This window comes from Zalophus californianus, chromosome 4 (assembly GCF_009762305.2).
Source record: "Zalophus californianus isolate mZalCal1 chromosome 4, mZalCal1.pri.v2, whole genome shotgun sequence".
NCBI lineage: Eukaryota > Metazoa > Chordata > Mammalia > Carnivora > Otariidae > Zalophus > Zalophus californianus.
Genome location: NC_045598.1, coordinates 131,062,644 through 131,084,725, shown reverse-complemented (window position 1 = coordinate 131,084,725; position 22,082 = coordinate 131,062,644).

The window sequence follows — 22,082 nt, the reverse complement described above, 5'->3', positions numbered from 1 at the left end:
CTTCGGCTCAGGTCATGATCCTGGAGTCCTGGGATCGAGTCCCACATCGGGCTCCCTGCTCAGCAGGGAGTCTGCCTCTCCCTCTGACACTCTTCCCTCTCGTGCTCTCTATCTCTCATTCTCTCTCTCTCTCAAATCAATAAATAAAATCTTAAAAAAAAAACACAGGAAACTAAGAAAAGTTTAAAATAACATAAAAATCACCTTTATGACTTTTATGATGTTTCTAAGACTCAATATAATTATCTTGACAAGGAAAGAAATTATAATATTATCACAAACAATTAGTGAATCTGAACCGGGCATAAGCTGTCTTACAATGTGTGTATATAGAATTTTATAACATGGATTCTATTCTGTGTATATGTAATAAACCTAAGCCTCAGTATTTCTTTTTTGGAAAAAAAAAACCCTTGAGCAATAATTCCATAAAACTACAATACAGATCCTGCCATTTAAAATACTGTCATAATAATTTGAAAGGATAGTTGGAAGTATTATATTAAATACAGTAGCAAGAATTTTTATTTGAGAAACATAGCAATGAAGAGCATAATTGAAATGAAAGCAAACTATAAGAAATGAAATGAGAATGTCATGATGGCATAAGTGGGACCATATTTCTCCTCCAACTATGAATAACAATTTAAAAATTTTTTTTTAGATTTTATTTATTTATTTATTTGACAGGAGTGGGGTGGGGAGCAGACTCTCCACTGAGCAGGGATCCAATGCAGGGCTCGATCCCAGGATCCAGGGATCATGACCCGAGCTGAAGGCAGATGCTTAACTGACTGAGCCACCAGGTGCCCCTATGAACACCAATTTTTTTAAAAAATGGGACAAAATATCTGAAACAAGTGATTGTAAAATTGGTAACAGACAAGGCAGGAATGTCATTTCTGAAAGAAAGTAAATAAATGAGGTAAACCCTATGGTTATTCAGACTTTCGGTCTGGGGCAGTTTGGGGCCCACCATGAAGCAAGGAGGAGTGCCCACGTGGAACAGGGGTATTTCACTGAGATTGAGACAGAGATTGGAATTCATGAGGCTGAACCAGCTGGTATCTGAGTGTTAGAGTATGAGAGAAGAGGACGCTTCACAGAAGAAGTTTCAGAATTCTCTGCATCATTTTTCTGGCATTGTATGGCATACAATTGTATGGCACCTGGCATGCCAGTGTATACATGTGTAGGGTAAAAATCCATAAAACTGGACAAAAAAACCCCAAAAAGAAGTCATAGGCTGAACAATATTCCACACCCACACAGGACTGAGAGATGTTCAAATTCTGACATCAGAATGAAGAATCCTTGTTGAACACTAAGGACATTTAATAAAGACTCCAGAAGGGCCATGTCTCAGAGTAAAGTCTACTCTAAACTTTGTCTAATAAAGATTATTAACAAACCTCAAAAGGATCAAGTAGATCCACATAACACTTAACTTCATGCCAAAAGAAAGTCCATCATTCTTTAAGGGAAGACAACCAAATCTAGCATGCCGCCATGTAGTATGTACAATACCTATAATCCGCTTAAAGATTATTAGACATGGGAAGAATCAGAAAAGTAGGACACATAACCAAAATTAAAATCCTTGTCAATAGAAACAGGAATAAAAGAAATGATATATTTTGCAGCAGGGACTTAAAAATAGGCTGCTACAAATATGCTCAAGGATTTACAAGAAAAGATAAATATAACATTTATAAAAATTAAAGATATAAAGTGAAACAAATGGAACATTTAGAGATAGTATACAAGAAATTAAAAAGCTAGATCACTGGATAGGAGGAAGAACTTGTGAGCCTCTGCAGAAGAAAAAAATCAGAGACAGAAAAGACTAAAAAGTTTCACAAAGCTTCAAAAGTGTGTGGAATAACATCAAGTGGTCTATGATGGGTATAATTAGAGTACTAGAGGAAAGAGGTGATGTGAGGGTACAGAAAAATAACATTCTGAGAGAATAAAAACTGAAAAATTCCAAATCTTATGAGAAATGTAAACCTACGAACTCAAGGAAGTTAATGAACCCAAAGCAAGATAATCCAAAGAAAACCACATGAAGACAGATCATAGTCAAATTTCTGAAAACTAAATGTGGAAGTTATAAGAGCAAAGTTACAGAAAATTACAAAAGCAGATACAAAAAAAGAAATACTACATAGAGAGAAACAAAGACCAGAAGGATTATTAACACCTCATGCAAAAAAAAAAAAAAAAAAAGGAAGGCAGAAGACAATAAAATGACATTTTTTAAAAATTGAAAACTTCTACCTTAGATGTAGAAAGCTTGAGAGAGAACCATTCCTACAATAATAGGAAGAAAATAACAAGAAAATCTGGATAATCTCCAAGATCATAACTTTCTTTGAACCCATTAAAAATGAAGACACGGGGCAACCAAATACTCTGACACCTAAGAGAAGGCAAAGTATGTCTGAGCCAACTTCACTACACGGGAGCAGTAACAGAGCCAAGCCCGAGGCAATCTGGACTCATGAACCTGAGCAAGCTTAAAATTCAAAGGCTATACTCCGTTTCTGCCGCTAATTTGCTTTGGGCCAATTAATAACAATGCAATAGGAGTTTTCTTGTCTATTTTACAATTAAAAGCATAAAACAGGCAGCTCCATAACATAGACAGTTAACAAGAAATATGGTTAAATCGGAATCTAAAGGCACAGAATTCTTCTGCTTTTGATCTCACTAACACTTCTAGACTTTAAAGTAGGATTTGCATGTGGCAGTTTGAATCTGGAGTCTGGGTTCTTTGCAATATATGAAACACCGTGAGTGAAGCAGTGAAGTTTACATTTGCAATGAGATCTTCCTCTGAAAGGATTGTGGCTGAACTACTATTTAACTTCCCATGTTTGGAAAAGGAACTGAAAAAAGCACTTAAATCCCTTTTCCCCCATTTTTGTAATATGAGTAAAACTTCAGGAAAGCTCTCTCTTTCCCCACACAAAGAAAATTTTTATGTTCCTATCTGGTGTAGAGCTATCTAATGACCAAAGAAAATCCCCAGATCTTTTTTTTTTTTCCTGGAAAAACCACTTGTTTTAATCGAACAGTCAGCCTGTCAGGGAGAACACAGCAAACATAATTGGCAGCCATAGGGCAGATGGTTCCCGGAGTCTGTTCATGCACCTGATACGGCTAAAACAGTTACTGAAAGACCAACATGTGGTTTTTAAATTGCAGGGAACTGAATATTATGAATATTATGAAAACTCCACTCATAATTTGCGACATCATTTAGTATTTCACAAACTATCGATTCCCAGAGTATTCTGTGAATAAAGGCATCACAGAGAGGAATGGAAAACTTTCTTTATGATACGGACACTCAGTTTCTCAATGATTTCCCATTGACTCTCAACTTTAAAAAGTTAGGACTTCCCAAGGTTGTGCTGTTCAACATCAACATTCTGAAGTATAATGCTTTGTGTTCAGCCAAGTGCTTTCTTACTTATCATTCATTCAACAAATAAAAGATACCGTGAGGAAGCGAATCCTATTGACTTAATCTCTTCCCTTGTGGAGCTTAAAATCCAGAATAGGGATAACAGCGGCATTTAATTTATTTGTAACACACAGATGGGTGTAGGAAATGACAGAAGAGAAGTACTCAGTGTCCTGGGGATGCTGAGGAGGAAGAGATCCTCTAGGCTTGGGAATCTTTTGAAAGCTTTGCAGTTGGGGGAGCACTTGCTGTGAGCTCTGAAAAATGGGGAGGATTGCACTGCACAGTTGTAGGAAGGTGACATGGCGACACCAAAAGCAATGATGTCCAGACAGAAACATGTGACAAGTACACTGACAGGCAATCTAGTCAAAATGGTAATGTTGATGACCATGGACGATGATCTATTGCTGCTCAAATTACATGGAACTATTTGGTTTCCTATAACACACTGACCCCAGCATTCCAATAATTTTTAATGGTTAATGGTTTCAGGCTATTCCTATTAGAACTCCTCCAAGTGGATAAAACAATGAATAATACAGTAATGTACATCAACATTTAATACAAACAGCCTTCTTTAGAATGTAAGAAAAACCCACAACCATTTTTGTTAAATCCTCAATAGAGTCAAAGTTGAGACACATAAACGTTGCTTTGATAGAATGTTCCGTGACATTAGGACTTCTGTATTTTAAACTGATGGCCACTAAATTTTCTAGTCGTTTGTTTCCTAACCTGCAAAGCAGGGACTTAGATCACTTGATCCAAATAACTTTTTCTGACTGTATGATTCTCTAAACACACCTTAACTCAATAGTACATGGCTGCATATTATAAGTTGCCATCTAGATATTGTCCAAATGCAACAGATTCTCAAACATCAGTGCCTGACTCAACCACAAAATTTAATAATTTTACAAAACCATCATTTTTCAAGTTCAAAGGCAAGAAGGTGCCAGACACAGAAGTGTCAAAAGCAGCCATCTGGGTATCGTGCTGAGAGTACCCACCAGAACCCTTGAGCTCTGGCCTGATGGAAAAAGAAGCTCAAAGGAGTAGAGGAAGCAGATGTAGGGGACAGGGAAGTGCGCTGACTGGGAATAGGAAATGTGTTCTGTTCTCAGCTCTGCCGTAGACTAGCTGTGTGACCCTGGATAAGTCCTTTCACCGTTCTCTCTGGCTAGAAGGAAATTGATCCAAGTGATGCCTCAGATCCATTTTCGCTCTGCACAAACCTTTGACTCTATGTGAGACATATGATTCAATGTCTTGGTGTTAAACCACAGTAATAATGCTCAGATTCACCAAAAAGAACATGTATCATTATTTTACACAGGCAATCAATGAAGTATTTCCTACCAGCACTTCTGTTCCAGCCCCATGCCCTGCTTTTATTGCCCAGTCTTCTGATTAAAACCAATTGTTGCCAGTGTAAATGTTCCTGCGTCTCTCCCAAGCCCTTCCAGGAGGGATTCTCGAGGTCATTCTCCCGTTCTGCTCAGTAATATGGGAAACAAGACTCTCTTGATAGTTCCCATTGCTAAAAATGGAATGTATTCAGCCCAGAGCCCCAAGTTATTAACCTGGAAGATAAGCAGAAAAATAATTGAAACTCAGAACAGCTGTTGTCCCTGCTAGGTCCTTCTATTTCTAGTAATTAAGTTCTAAAGGGAACTTAGCAAATGCGAGTCTTTTCATTTGTTTGCAAAGGTCATGAAACAACTGCAAAAAATAAGTGAAGGTTATGACAGTTTATAGAACACATGTATTTATGAAACAGTTACTAGCAGAAAGAGGATCTTCTTGGCATTAAAGGTAACTTTTATCCTAACTTTATATGAATTCTGTCCCTGGTTAAAAAAATAGGAACCTCAAACAAAATTTCTGTTTGTCAAGAAAGTTCAGCTTCATTTTACATATATATTTTTGCTTATCTTCAGTCCTTCATTCGTTCATTGACTCACTTATTCATTAAAAGAAAACACCGGGCTTCAGGAGCACCCGGGTCACTCTGGCTCAGGGCCCCAGCTGAGAGTATGTTCACTACATAGCTGCAACCGTCCACACTGAAGATAAATGATAGCCCCCTTCTGCCTGTGAATTTGCTCATTAATGATCTAAGATATATTCTAATGATCATTGCCTCTTATCCTGCCCTCACTCACACAAACACACACAACACAAACGTGCTTTGAAAAAGAATTTTAGAAGTTTTTATCGTATTACTTTCTTGTGTAGAAGGTAAAACAATTTATATATTCTTTCCCACTTCATTATTTGGTTAAAATGACTCCAGGACACACTCTGGAATGAATTCTAAGGTAAGGAAAAATACGTAATATGGTGTAAAATTATGTCATAGTTACAAAGCTAAAGAAGAATCAAAAAACAAAAAAGCCTGTGAAATCAATAGAAAAAAAGCTAAAGGTACTCCAGAAATGCTCTAGGATGAGCAAAAACTGGTGGACTCTAGGGCCCAGGCTTTCAGAGGCTTCATGACTCAGTGGTGGTGGAGGTTGTGATCAAAAGAATCTGGAGAGCATTAACTATTGCATTTTAAAGTCTGGAGGGCAGAGGAAGGTTGAGTTGACTGGGTTATCCTGCTGCAGGGAGTCCTAGCTGCAGTCCTAAGAAGCAGCTAGTATTACTGTATTTTTCATCCATAAAAAATATTTTAGAACTAAAGCTTACACAATTAAGTAACTTTCCCAAAGTCTCAAAGCTTTGACTCAGTGTCTGTGTCAGTACTCACATGCGGATCTACTCCAATTCCAGAGCAGGTCTTGGTTACACAGCCTCCCAGGGAAACGTAGTTGTGTGCTCCAAGGATTTTGTTCTTCCCATGTCCCTGGTTCTTCCAGAAACCTACCACATGCATGGTAATGCTTGCTTTCCCATTCACCTCTCCCACTAAGTTCCCCTCCTCTAGGAACCTCAGATCTGATTGAATCGTTGCTAAATGCATGTAATAAAATACAGGTCTTTGGTATCCTGTAAATATTGGCGTCTTCCTATTTGCCTTACACCTCATACTTCTGTACTTTGCCGTGTTGCATAGCATTGCAGTATCTAAAGAAAAGGTGCAAGATTTTGAGTTTAGTTTAGGTCCTTTCTCTGTCTCTCTTTCTGTTTCTTTTTCTAAGTGGGTCATCCCTGGCATTAGCAGCTGGAAGTAAAATGACATCTGATCTAAGGAATGTAAGTAGTGTGTGTGTGTGTGTGGGGGGGGGTGTGTATGTGTGTGTGTGAGAGAGCGAGAGCATGAGTGAGCAAGAGAGAGAGAGAGAGAGAGGATGATGACCAGAGAGATATGTGGATTAGTCTGTGGTGTGATCTTTAAATTTTTAAATTTATGACAAATTATTCCAGACATAAACATGTATGAAGAGTAATATAATAAATGCCCATATACTAAGTCTCCATCTTAAGAAAAATTTTCAAATACTATTACATTCCTCTGATATCCTACTTCCTAAATATTTCTTGATGAATTCAATAGAAATTATAGTACCTGCTTCCATTTCATTTTTAAATTAACTTTCCATTTTCAAGTTAGCTTTTTAAATTTCATTTTGAAATTAACTTTTGAAGATTTATTTCATTAGTGACAAAAGGTTCTGCCTTAGGTCTCCCTGACCTAATTCTGTGTGTACTTGGCTATCTTTCTGTCACTTCACATTCAAACCACCGAAACCAGAAATTACCAACTTCCCTACCACACTGCCTTCCCCTATGTGTTTCCCCATTCTGTAAGAAGCATCACAATTGTCCCAGGTCACCCAGGTTTACTGTATGGGATCGCATAAGAGTTTTCCCCTTGCAACCTGCAGCTCCCGCCGTCCATGTCCAATCAGTCTCCAGATGCTGCTTCTTTGTTCCTCTGTGATGGTGGTGTGTCTCCACTCCTTTGCCACCCTCTAGCCCAGTGCTTCTCAAACTGTTGTCCAGGAGCCCGTGGAAGAATCTCTCAGGGTGTCATAGGGTCAAAATGCTGTTCATGATTATATGAAGGTGTTATTTGCCTTTTTCATTTTCTCTCACGATTTTACAGTGGAGTTTTCCAGAGCATACATGTTGTGACATTACAACAGACTGAAGATATGACAATTCAATGTTTGACAATCCAGCCAGATTCCATGAAGCCAGACAGTAAGGAGATTTGCAAAGGTGTAAGACAATGCCACTTTTCATACTGTTTTTTTGTTGTTCTAAAAACAGCTATTTCTTCATGAAAATGCTTTCTATTAATATATGATATTTATTATTTTTTTAAAAATTTTGAATAAAATATTTTAAAATTTCTGTTTGAATTTCTAGTATGGTAAACACTGATAGATAAAACCCACCTCAACAAAAGCACTTTGGGGTCCTCCATTGTTTTGACCTCCCTCAGTGGTCCCAAGACCAAAACTGTGAGGATTGTTAGGCTCGTGCTGTCTTCATGGCCTTGCCTCTCTCAGCCTATGCAACATCTTCTCAACGATTTTCTTCTTCTATCTGTCCATCACACGTGACTGCCAAGTTCATCTTCTGAAGAAAATCCTATTTTCTATAATATCATTTCCTTCTCAGAATCCATTGCTGTAGTAATCTTTAATTCCTACAACATTTTTCACTCATCAATTCTCCAGTGTTTCAACCACAACTTCTTTTTTTATAATTTTTAGGATTTTATTTATTTATTTGAGAGAGAGAAAGTGAGTGAGAGAGAGAGCACAAATAGAGAGAGGGGCAGAGGGAGAGGCAGGACCCTGGGATCATGACCTGAGCCAAAGGCAGATGCTTAACCAACTGAGCCACCCAGGCGCCCCTATCAACCACAACTTCTGCCCCCAAACCATCCACGTTAGACCATCCCCTGGTCAGGCCCAGGCATTGACCCCAGAATATACTCTCCTTCACCTCTCAACTTTTGTTTAGATTGTTCTGTCTCCCATCCCCTCCTTGTACTCTGCCCAGTCTGAGGCAGCATAGAGAAGTGTAGAGTTAAGAGCACGTGCCTTAGAGTCTGGCTCGAATTCCAGCTACCACTTCTTAGCTATGTGATGGGGCAATTTATCTTCTGGAACTGTAAAATAGAAAATTCAGTACAGTAGTACCTCCTTCAAATGCCTGTTGTAAAGATTATCTGAGATCAGGTATTCAATTAGTGTTAGGCAATGTTATTATTCAAATCCTGCTTCCAAGAGTCCAGCAGTTCTCTCCAACACTGTTCTCTCTCTCTCTCCCTTCTACCGCACTTACTGGAATGGAAGATTTTAGCCCACCCATCTTGGACTTCTCCAAGTGAGATAAGACACTGTGACCATGTGAACTAACTCTGCCCTTCTCCTTCTCTCTCCACATATGTGCCTGTTTCCTTAAACCTACTCAGTGCGATTACACCTGATTCAATAAATTCAATGTGTGTGTCCCTGTTCCTCTGCTTTCCATAAAATGATACACATAAACCAGTTCTCAGCTGGCCGGGCCACATAAAATGCATCTGATCTATAACCTTTCATTCCTCTTTCCCTTCTCAGAACAGCTAGGCCAAGTCTTCCCCTAGGATAATAAATCCATTCATTTGAAAAAGGAAACTCAAACAGGAAACATTTTATATAGAGAGACAGATCTGATGATAGAATCATCCAAACTACACAAAAATGAGGCCAAAGGCTGGTTGATTCTGGCTGCAAATCAGTCCTACTGTGACATGACTTTTAGCCATCCTCAACTTCTTAGAAGTTTGCTGAGAATTGACAGAGCCTGAAATACTCAGTTAGGGCTCTGTCAGTTAAGGGTGGATTGTTACAGGGTGTGGAAAAACCTTCCAACTGGGGTCCAGTCTTGCCGTGACTTGCTCTGAGGTCATGGATGGCTGCTTCATGACTATGAGTTGGTCCTCTGGCCTCTGGAGATCAGCTTTATGGTCTGCTAAATGAACCATGGTGGTTACAGGATCAAATGTGATAAATATATCTCATTTATAAGATTTCGGTGTAATGCTGAAAATCCACCTCACATGAAAAATACTTAAGAAGTTAAAATTTTAGGGGCGCCTGTGTGGCACAGTCAGTTAGGCATCTGCTCTTGATTTCAGCTCAGGTCTGATCTTGGGGTCGTGTGATCGAGTGCCCCTCTATCCAGCTTGAGCTCTGCGTGGAGTCTGCTTGAGTTTCTCTCTCCCTCCTCCTCTGCCCTTCCCCTTCATGTCCACTCTCTCTAAATAAATAAATAATTCTTTAAAGAAAAAAAGAAGTTAAAATTCTGGAAGATCTGTATATATTAGTCCTGAGATACTCCAACATTTCTAAAGCCATATTCACAAATGATATACAAACAGAGATATTTGTCTTAAAAGCATCACTCTGGAATGTAATTCCTTATTATGTCTCAAGGGCATTATATTATTGTAAAAGGTGGATACCAGATCTTTGGTAACATATAAAATATTAGCAATTAAGAAAAAATAGCATTCTCCTTAAAATTCTTTCTTCTCTCCAAAGGCCATCAATCAAAGAGGAAACAAAGTCTATATCCACATAAAATTTTAATATTTTAGATCATATCAATCTTTTTCTTGTAAGTTACCTTAGAGAGGCTGTATGGGAAGAGTAGCCAAGACTGTAAGTTCCAAACAGAGCCAGGCTACCTGAGTTCAAAGCATCGTTCTGTCACTGAAAAGCTGTGTGACTGAGCAAGTTATTTAACTTCTCTGTGCTTCAGTTATCTCACTGGTAAAATGGGTACATAATATTTACCTCGTAGATTTGTTGTGAAGATTACAGGATTACTACTATGATTCCCATCATATCTCCGGGCCAAAATAATCTGATTTTTAAGGCAATGAGTTTGCATACAGAGAGTGTCAGTGTCTTTGAGTAACTCCAGGAATGCAGAGAAAAATCATCACTCAGTGATGTCATTCTCATGAGAAAGCAACTTCCTCCGGAAGCTCCCAAGGCAAAGTTGACAGGCATAGTATTTTTCAAATAAGTTCTGTTGTTTTAGATATGGTAGAGTGCAGTGCTTCTCAAACCATCTGTAGTGAAGAACCAGTTTTATGTTTTATTTTCAACTTGTGGATCAGTACTTTCATCAAAGACAACAAAAAATACTGTGGCAATGTTGAATTGTTATACAAGTTTCTGAATGTGTATTCTCATTTTCTGTGTTTATCTCACTATGCACCAACAATGGGAAATTCAGAGAGCAGACAATTTGTGGGGCCTTGGCAGAGTGGACACTTGGCATTCCCCTTGGCTGCCTCGTATCTCAACTGTCTTCCTAGGTTTAGGGAATTTCCTTAGGAGGCAGAGCTCACCTCTATTCTAGAAGCTGAGAAGGTCAGCTACTTGCATTTCCAAGACTTCTATGCAACTAAAATGTGGGCACATGAAACCAGGTAATGTCAGTCAAATGCAAAGGGCCGAGGCTTTGAATCAGAAGCCATGAATTGAAGAAGTGGGGACTGTGCAGCATCCATTTTGGTGAAGCTGCTTGCAGATACATCCAGTTCCCAAAGGTAGCAATGGCAACTGTTCCAACAGCTGTATCCCATGTCTAGGATCAGTCATTAGCTATCTGTTGCTGTGTAACAAATTACCCCCAAACCTAAGGGCTTTAAACAATGATAAAATTTTCTTTCTCCCATGGTGTGAGTCAAAAATTCAGAGCAGCACAGCTGAGTGGCCATGGATGAGTCCCTCAGGAGTCTAGAGGTAAAACATTAGCTGGGATTGCAGTCATCTGCAGGTGTGACCAGAAATGGAGGGCCTGCTTCCAAGGTGACTCACTCACCTGGTTGGTAAGCTGGTGCTGGCTGTTAGGAGGCAGCCACGGTTCCTCTCCACAGGGCTCTTTGCATATCCTCAGAGCATTGCAGCTGGCTTCCCCTTACTCCCACTGATGCAATCCCAGAGAACAAGTAGAAGCTTCAATGTCCTCTATAACCTAGCCTTAAGGAGTTATACTGTTAACTCTGCAAACTCTACTGGTCACACAGAGCAACCCTACTTCAGTATGGAAGGAGATCCCATGAGAGCATGATACCAGGATGTGAGATTCACTGGGGCCATCTTGGAGACTGGCTACCCAGGAGGCTGTGGGGCCGGTACCCCATGACAGCGGCAATTGCTCTATAGAGAGCTAGTTCCAAACTGAAATGTCTCTAAGCCTGGTTCCCTGGCCCTCTGAAAGATTCACTGGGTTGCTAAATATCCTTTCATCAAATTTCTTCTCTTCTAAATTAACCAGAGTTGCTTTTAGTTGCTTGCAATTAAAAACTGATATATGGGAGGGAGAGAGTTAGGAATACATTTTTACCTATTTTCTTGGAAAGCATGGGAAGTTTGGTTACATAACATTAGAATATACACTCTATTTCCAAGATTGGGTGGAAGATTTGGTTACATAAGTTTGGTTACATAAGATTAGAATATACACTCTATTTCCAAGCCTACTATAGCCTTGCCTCATGATGATTCATCTTTCAAAACTTAGAGCCTAGCCTTTAGGTGGAGCTGTTAGTACCATTATTTAGATATGTTTTCACAAGTATGATATAGCTCACAAACAAGTTTCACTCAAAATAACTGAATTAGCAAAATTATCTTTAAATATATGCAGCAGAATGTTTTTCAGATAATCCTTTCTGTTTAAGAAAATCTCATGATATATGCGATGGGAAAAACATTACAGTGTCACATAGGCATGCATAAAATGAAAGCATGTAGAACCACTTTGCAAACAGTTGGGCATTACCCACCATAACTGAACATACACGTATTCTATAACCCACCAACTCTCCTGGTCAGTTTATACCGAAAAGAGATGCATGCATGTGTTCACCAAAAGATGTATATGACCCTGTTCCCACCAGCACTATTCATGATCCAGACACAAAAATAGTACATGCAGCATAATTCCAATTATACAAAGTATAAAAAAAAAAAGGCAAAAGAAGTTTATGGTGTTAGAAGTCAGGGCTCTGGTTAGCCTTAAGGGTAAGAAATGATACTGATTAGCAGAGAAAGGGGCTTCTGAGATAATGCTCTGGTGATGATCTAGTTCTTGATAGGAGTGCTGATTACACAGCTGTATTTAGTATCAAGGTGTGTGCTTATCAATTGTATGTTTTTATATGTATATTTTCTTTCAGAGAAAAGTGTACTTTAAAAGCATAATAGGGGCACTGATTTGCCACTTCTTAATCATCTTTTTATCTTCCATGGCTTTTAAAAACATTAAAATAACTTAGAGTGCACTTGTGATGAGCACTGGGTGATATATGCAAGTGTTGGATCACTATATTGTACACCTGAAACTAATATAACACTGTGTTAACTAACTGGAATCTAAATAAAAACAAAAATACAAATACAAAAAAATAATTAAATGAAATATATTTTCTTACGACTTCTTTAATTTATAAAACTTTCATCTATGAAGATAAACTAATTTATTGCTTTCATTGTTACATAAACTAAATCTACTTACTTACATATTTCTTTGCATGTGAAAAGCTTCCTTTTTGAGGGAAAATTTTTACCTTTTTCTAAAAAGGAGAAGTTGATTCTTCTGTTATAGTTTAGAATCCCTTGCTTTTTAAACTTGGCAAAGGAATGGTCCAAGAGGAATTTGCTGGGACAACCTGAGTAAGTGATGACGGAGCTGCAGTGAATGTTTGGGCTTTAAGTGCTATATTTAACCATAACCAGTGTGTCTAAACCAACTCTAGCAGCACTGAGCCACACCTGTGATGCGCGTCCCTCTGGATGAAAGTTGTGGCTAACTTGTTTACTCGACTGAATTTCCTGACCTTTATTTTAACACAAGCCTTGGAAGGAAAAAAATGTTCCTTACAAAAACATTTTATCTGCAATCTTGGAAAAAATTCGAAAGGACAGTTCAACTATTTTGTGACACCATGACTAGCTTTTAGCACTAAAATGCAGCACTAAAAAATGCCTTCCCGAAAGATCTATGAGCAAAGTCAGATACACTCGGCTATCACAAATAAGATATTCTGGAACAAAACAGACCTTTGATTTAGGGAAGGATTCAGATTGTAAGGATTTCCTTTTTAGGATTCTGTAATTTCATTTGAGACCACGTTCCGGAGCATGCGCAGACCTCTCAAAAACAACACCTACCCACTGTTAGCCCTCAAAACTGCATAATGGAATCACGGCATAATCACAGCCCGGGAATTAGGCCTTTTAGGTTTTACGATGGGTATGTCAGGGTATGTCCGATCCAGGATCCTTCTTAGATGGGTGGTGAGGAAGAGCTCAGGAAGTCTTTTTGGGCTAGCCTTGGTGAAAGGGACCTGGTGTGTAAGAAAATGCCTCTCTCCCTGCTTGCTTACCCCTCAAGCATTTTATTGTTAAATGATATAGAAGTTTAAAATCCAATATCTGAGTGGTAGGTTCTCATTTATTCAGTAGTTCACTGATCCAGGAAAATGCTCCGCACAAAAGCATTTTTCTTTGGAGTCCTGGGAAGGATTCAAGAGGTCTGTTCCGTGGCTTTCTAGGTTGCTTGTGCGTACCACTAACATAATATTGAGCTTGCTCAATTGTTTTTCTTTTTTGTATCTCTAGAATTTAGCCCAGCCCTGGATTCTCAATAGATGGCTGATGAGCACATGAACAAATGAGTAATTGTGATCCTGAGCAGCAAGGGGAGTCAGAGTCCCTGGCAGAGTTATAAGCTGATAAAATTGAAGAGAGTAGACCTGAAGAAGACAAGCCCAGCTCTCCAGAGGACATTACTCCAGGACGTCAGCTCGATTGAACAGCTTTATCTGTACAGATCATCCTGTAGGCCAGGCTGCTTCTGATTTCCAAGGCTTCAGAACCATGACTGCAAACCTCCTCTGCACTCATAGCCAGACCAGCCGGAAGGCTGTGGAGCCCTCTGGGCTGGCTCTGCTGTCTGTCCTGAAGTTTTATGGCTTTGGCAAATCTTTGCTCATTCTGAGCTCAAAAATATTTACTAGATGTCTATTATGTGCCAGGCATTGAACCTTTACATAAATTAATTACTTAAATTTATTTAGGTCCATAAAATAAAGATAAAAATATCTGTCATGCAAAGTTATTGTAAAATTAAATGAGTTCCAGTATGTAAGTCCCCTAACTTTTTATCTGGTATACAGGAGTTCAAAACAGTGGATATAATGAAATGCAGTTTCATCCTACTCCAGAAGAAAACATGATTTGGGAAACATTACAGTATTTAAAAGCCAAATACTGAATTTTTTAAGATTTGTAGTTTGAGTATTTTCTGTTTCTCTATGAACAGTGGCTATTTATATTAGGTTGTAATTAAAAACAGACTTTATCTTTATATTTGACCCAACATTATAAAAATACAACAAGATATTTCCAAATTGCAAAACTCTAGTAACGATTATCATGACTCCCCGGATTTATAGTTGTTAAACCCTCAGTCTCTCTGCTAAGAACCACCGTTGTTATCCAGGGAAAATAAATCTCCTCTGATATTATGCACTTTCATGGTTACAATAGCAGTATTTTCCAAAAGCACATGACAATCTATGTGTATGAATATTTAATCTTAGGCCCTCTGAACCCAAAATGAACTTCCCCTCACCTGAAAATATGAAAGCTTCTTCAGTGAAGCTATGGACTTTGCTTTCTATTACTGAACAAATACTTCAATATAAAATTAATTTAGTCATTTATACCTTAGCATCAATAAACTTAAAAGACCTTTTCCTAAGCAAGTATGGAAGGGTAGAGAGTCAAGTTAGCTTCTAGAAGAAAATGGTTTTCAAGTCTTGGAGCTCAGACAGCAAGCCGCACACTGTGGGCGGGCTGCCTTCAGGGACCACGAGAAATGTGCCAACCGTAGAGGCCAAGGGCATTGCAGACAGGGTGCCTCCATGCCACATATTCACCTGTTTGAAATTTCTGGATAACCAAATTAACGATAACCAGGTCATTTGTCCATCACAATTCACTAAATCATGAGACCCTTGTGCCAAAAGTGGTTCTTTGACATGTATCGGTCATTTACACTGTCGGGACTTTAGTTCCCTCAACTACAAAATAAGAATTGCATTAGACAATCCTTTGATAATCTGTGATTCATTGATTAATAGCCTATATTAGTGGTTTTCAAACTTTTCATGTATACAGATGACTCTGTATACAAAACAACAGCAACATACAAAACCCCTACAACAACACACAAAACCCCCACAAAAGTTAGCCTGTGATGTTCCCTGCACTCCACGTGCAGACTCTTGGGGCATCTGCAGCAACTTCGCCCTCCATTGGGTCAGATAACTCAGTGTCCCCCTTATATCCCTTGAACCCCACTATTTAGTTACTCCAGATGCCCTCCGATGGCGAGGGACAGCCTTTCAGTGACAGAGGACTCTTACCAGAGCTACGGGAGTACGAGCGCCCAGGAATGAACACTCCTCGGAGGCAGCCTTTTCAGTTAATAATGTTGAGAGCTGGTATGTGAGTATTCAAGCTTCCTTGCCTCCTCCTCGGAGGGGTCATTCCGAGAAGCATGTGCCATTTCCCAGCATTTCCCCCATGGAACTGAACTCCCATTGTCCACACTGGAGCTGCCCTCATAACTCACTCTTTATCAGCTGTCTCCCTTCCCTGTATGATTTTTCCCAACGTTTCCAATACATATTTCAATTTCAAAAGAAACACTGGAAAATCTAATTCGTCAGAGTTCTCTCACGATACAAATTTACCTTTCCTTTCAAGGCCCTAGCATAAGATTTAAGAAACATTGCACTGGGGTAAGCGTCTCTTCTGATGCTCAGAAATAGAAGGCATGTGTCTTTAAAAACAAACACAAACAATGAATCATGGAACACTACATCAAAAACTAATGTGTAATGTATGGTGATTAACATAACATAATAATTTAAAAAAAATAAAAAATAAAAACAAAGCAAACAGAACAAAAACAGTTAAATTCCATTTCCTCCAAATGAACCATTCACCCCTAGTGTAAAGAGAAATCCAGAGATGGAAAGTTCATGTGCTCTCACATTTTTCTATCAAAACTGTCCCTACCTCAAATTCCCCTAATAAATGCAATATCTGATATCTAAAAATCCCCAATTTCATCCTTGCATAATCTTATCAACAATTTGATTTCTTCAGTATTCTGTGTTTTATAGATTGAATACATAACTAGAAAAATGGTTATCTTTTTTTTTCTTACAAACACAGCATTCATAGCTGATAGGGACTGTAGATAGAAATAACTATATCTCCAAACTGCAGATAGTTTATTAACTCATAAAATAGAAGATCATACAAGTTAGCTACCAAATCTTCCTCCTCTTAAAAACATGACTTTGGAATATGCTACTGATGTTTTCTCTGGGCGGTTTTCCCCCCTGTATCAATGGCAACACAAGCATTTCTATATGGCTCTGACTCCTGGCATACACAGTCCAAGAAGTCTGAAAAGGAGCTAAACTGAGCACCAAAAGTCTAGCTTTTTACCATCTTCCTGGCCATCTTTGATTCTAAAATCATCCACCTCTGAGCCACATGCCAAATAGTCCTGCAAAAAGCCAAAATAAGTCTACGTTTAGGGCGCCAGAGGTGAGAATCACTGGCTTTTGGTGAAAGCCCCTCCTCTCTTGCTCCCAGTCAGCTTTGGAGAAATAAGTCAGTTGTATTTAGCAAGGCTCTTACACGAAGTATCAATGGTAGGCCAAAATCCCTAGTCAACAGAACATTTTCAGTTTTCTGGATAAGGAAGCCCATGAGAGTGCTTCACTTCTAGACCTAGGTGGAATTGGAGCACTGTTTCAGGAACCGGTATTATATGTGACTATATCAGAGATTTTCTTCCAGACATGTTGCCGACTCCAACTTGTATACAAAAAAAAAAAAAGTCAGTATCAATTCTAAATTAGGAAGTCAATTATTATTATTTTAAGATTTTATTTATTTGAGGGAGAGAGAGAGAGAAGAGAGGGTACAAGCAGGGGGAGCAGCAGGCAGAGGGGGAGGGAGAAGCAGGCTTCCCCCTGAGCAGGGAGCCTGATGCGGGGCTCGATCCCAGGACCCTGAGATCATGGCCTGACTGAAGGCAGATGCTTAACTGACTAAGCCACCCAAGCGCCCCAGGAAGTAAACTATAAAATATATATGAGATATTATAGGAAGATATACCTTGAAGTGGCAATACAGCTAAGAAGCCACTTCCTTTTTCATTTTAAAATATCTTTAAAGTACCCTTCAAAAACATACACATAGTACAGAATGATTCAGCCATTTGCCACAATCACCATTCCAAGAGCTCTCAGAGGAGGCCTCTGGCTAAGTCTTTGCTGGTCTTCTTAAGTAACTAACCAGGTTAACAATATGGATAGGAGTTCAGTCCTGGAATTCTCAGGAGGCATAACTAATAAAGTTCTTGGTAAGCACTATACAGACATAAAAGGCACATGCTTTGAGCAGGGATACTTGAGAGCTTCAGAAAATCATTTCATGGACATGAAAAAGTATTGTGTTTGAAATGTGATGAGTTTTGAAGATTTATTTGACTTTACAGGGGAAAACAAGACCAGAAATAATATAGTTTTAGAAGACACAGTGAGTTTTAACTCTCAAACCTTATTCATGTTTGGCCTCTGTATCATTTCCCTTTACAATACTCCACATAAGGGAGAACTCAATTTCTAAACTCTTGGCAAATTTGACACCAGAAAGACACATTACAGTTAAGCTGAATGGAAAATCTTTGCAGATTTCAGAGTTTCATTTGAAGGGCACCTGTTTGGGGCGCCTGGGTGGTTCAGTCGGTTAAGATTCTGACTCCTGATTTCAGCTCAGGTCATGATCTCAGGGTTGTGGGACTCAGGATGTGCAATGGGCCCCCCATCACCTCGGGTGTGGAGCCTGCTTAAGATTCTCTCTCCCCCTGCTCCTCCCTGCTCATGCTGGCACTCGTGCTCACTCTCTCTCTCTCTCTCTCTCTCTCTCTCTCTCCAGTAAATAAATCTTTAAAAAAAATGAAGGGCACCTGTTTTACTTTGTTTTCATCACACTTAGCCAAATGTAAAATTCAATAGATACCACCCCTCCTCTCAAGGTATAGTGCATCCAACTTTATCCCCAACACTTCTGTTTGAAAATAGAACCGCAAAACTCCTAAGATGAGACATTTCTAGTAGGTTTCTAATCTTTTCTGAGCATGAGAGGGCACGATATGCAAATTTCAGAAGAAAAGTTTCCCTTGGGGTAAATTTGGGGCTTTGATCCTAAAATAAATCAAGAATAACAGAGAGGCAGTTGTTGTTTTGAAATTAATAATGCTATCTCATTTAAAACATTCCAGAAATACTGAGTGGAAACACAATAGAACATAATTTTTCTCTGAACCTGTGTTCCACTGCTCCCACAACTCTCTTCCTTGCTCTCGCTCTTGTTCTTACAGACTTTGTTCTCTATGTTCTTCTCCCATGGTGTCCTCATGGACCACTGACCTCATCTTAAAGGTTCTGCTGGCTTCAATAGTACCTAGTACCAGGGTCACAGACTACACCCAAACCGCAGGCATGGGAATGCCATTATAGTGAAGGAATCATAAATTTATCAAATTATTGGAATATTAATTCAAAAAAATTGACAGTGGGTCAGTAGGTTCCATTTTGGATAATCTATCATTAGATGTGTAGCTCATCTGTGCAAGCAGTAGCTTATGAATTCATCCAGGTGGTTTCATGGAATTTTGTCAAGAGACATGGGTGCTGCCTTCCCTACTCTGCCCAGAAAACTCTGAGATACAGGACAACATTCACCGCACAGTTATATGAGAAGTTTTAATCAAGAGAAAACTCACGTGATGTATGTGTCATACAGTAAGGAATGTTTCAACAGCAAGTATCAAAAAAGTTTTACTGTGGCCTCAGCAAATAGGGCTTTCTTTTTCTCATACAAGAATTCCACAGGTAGGCAAATGCTGGTGTTAGCTTAGCAGCTCAACAACGTCAGGGACAGTGACCCCAAAGTCCTTTCCCTCCTTTATTAAGACAGTTGCCCCCAGATTCTGGCAACACATCCCCACTTGAGATAGATGAAAAGAAGGGGGAAGGAGCAAAGAAGAGCATCTGTCCCTTTTATTGGGAAAGCAAATGTTTTTCCAGAAACCTACTCCACACCTCCACTGACCACCCCACTGCAGTCTTCTGCTTGTATCTCCTGTCTGCCCCAAGCTGCAGGGGAGAGGAGCCTGGGAAAGCAAGCACCTGACTCTCCCATCTGCCCTAGTAGAAGTAGGTAAGCGAGAATGGATGGTGGGTTAACCGAATCATGGTCTGTGCAGGCGTGAATTTGAAGCGCGAAGACAACCGCAACCTGCCTTACCCTCCCTCCTAGGCTGTCCTCCTTGGGCTTATTACTTTTCCCCACTAGGCAGGTGAGACTTTGAGGGCACTGGCTCCTGGGTTCAGCTTCCCAGTTGCTGAGACCCAACTCTACGCACTGAATCTTGAGAGCAACCAAGCTTTCTTGTAATTCCTCGTGTCTTTAGCATTTGACACGAGGCAAGCCCTTGGTCAACCACTTTCCCACTTTCTAACAAGACGCAGACCCTTAAGCAGCTGAAACTTACTTGGTGTTTTCTTAACCCAAGGCGCATGTGCCCATACAAACTTCTTCGGGGGGACACGGATTCCACTACTTGTTCTAACCGTGGCCAACTCTTTCCTCCTTCCCTCCTTGCTTTGCGAGAGTGTCTGTGCCCATTAGTACCCCCGGGAGCACAGAGGGCAAAAGACATGGCAACCGTTTCCATGTAGTCTACTAATACATGCAAATTATTATCAAACATACACTTGCGGACAAAAGCTAAAGGCATAAAGCTAGCTTGTCTTCACAATAATAAACTGCAAAGTTTATTAAGCAATTCCTCAGTGCACATCATTAGCTGAGTGGTTTGCCTGTAGATGATTTTATCGGCTTTTTAGGACTTAGGCACAGCCTCCAGCTGTTCTGGGTAACTTGTGAGTAGATATAAGAATCACTCCTTGCCATAATTATTTAGGAGTGTTTTCAACTTGTTATCACCCATTTGGGAAATTTTTTACTTCGTGTAGCAGCTAAAATAGCATAAAATAATCAGGAGTCTTACAAGTATTGCAAAGAAAACAGTAACACTAATAAAGCAGCTTGGTCAATACAAAAATTATCACCTGGGTTTTCCTGGACCAGGGAATAGATAGTTAGCAAAAATGTTTCCTCCACCTAGGTTTTGCCACATGTGAAGTTCCAAAGGAAAAATTTCTGTAAGCAGCTCCTCCTGGCTTTGCTATAGCATTCAGGTGGCACAGGAAATGACTAGCACTTCACTGTTTCTTTGTCTCAATCTTGTCATCCAAAGCATTAGGACTGGCCCAGGGTAAAAAATGGGAGGAAAAGGTAAATTGTGATCAAGGTCCCAATGTCTTTGGATACCCTCTTTGCCTGCCTAGCTGCACCCTGGAGCACACCGTCAGGTTCAGCCTGGTGGGGGTGGGGGGTCTCCAGCAGCCCAACAACATCATCATTCCCAGTCTGAATGGACCCACTAAGACATTCTCAGAGTTCTGTTGGACTTCCATGAAATGATGCATGGGAATACTCTGCAAAGTATAAAGTCCTTTGTAAATGTCGGCTATGTGTCTGGCATGGTGTTGAATGAATGAATGAAAGATAAATGAACGTTATTACTTGAATATTAATCTGTGTTAAACCTAAAAATGTCTGTAAAATTTATTTGTTTTCTTCAGCCTTTCAACTCACATTTAAATAAAGCTATTTCTTTAAAGCATAAATGTGAATACTCAAATAATTTTATTAAAACCGTAAGTTTGGGAGTGCCTGGGTGGCTCTGCTGGTAAAGCGTCTAACTTGATTTTGGCTCAGGTCACGATTGCAGGGTCCTGAGATAGAGGCCCTGGTTGGGCTCCGTGCTGGGCATGGAGCCTGCTTAAAATTCTCTCTCTCCCTCTCCTTCTGCCTCTCTTCCCCGGTTTGCATGAGTGTACATCAAAATAAATAAATAAAAATAAATAAATAAAACATAAGTTCTAAGAACTCATAGTTAACTAACAGAAAATACTCTGCATGGAGAGTCCTGTTATTAGTGACCAGTATTTTTTTTTTTGAAGATTTTATTTATTTATCTATTTATTTATTTATTTATTTATTTATTTGAGAGAGAGGTAGCATAAGGAGGGGGAGGGGCACAGGAAGAGGGAGCAGCCGGCTCCTCACTGAACAGGGAGCCCAATTCAGGGATTGATTCCAGGACCCTGAGATCATGATCTGAGCCAAAGGCAGATGTTTAACCGACTGAGCCACCCAGGTGCCCTGGTATTTTTTTTTTTTTTTTTGAAATAAGGAAACAATCTGGGAGTTAAACGGCAAAAGGTGCTGTGGATTGCATTTAATCTGTGAATATAGATGAAACTTTACCGTTCTAAAAATGTCTTGGCAAGTTCCAAATGGAAATTCTTTTGTTTTTAATCGCCAAATTGGCACCAGAACCAGGACAAAAACTTCCTGTCTTATCTCCTACCGGTGTTACTCCCCTCTGATGGATCTTATGTGCTATTCTGCAAAAT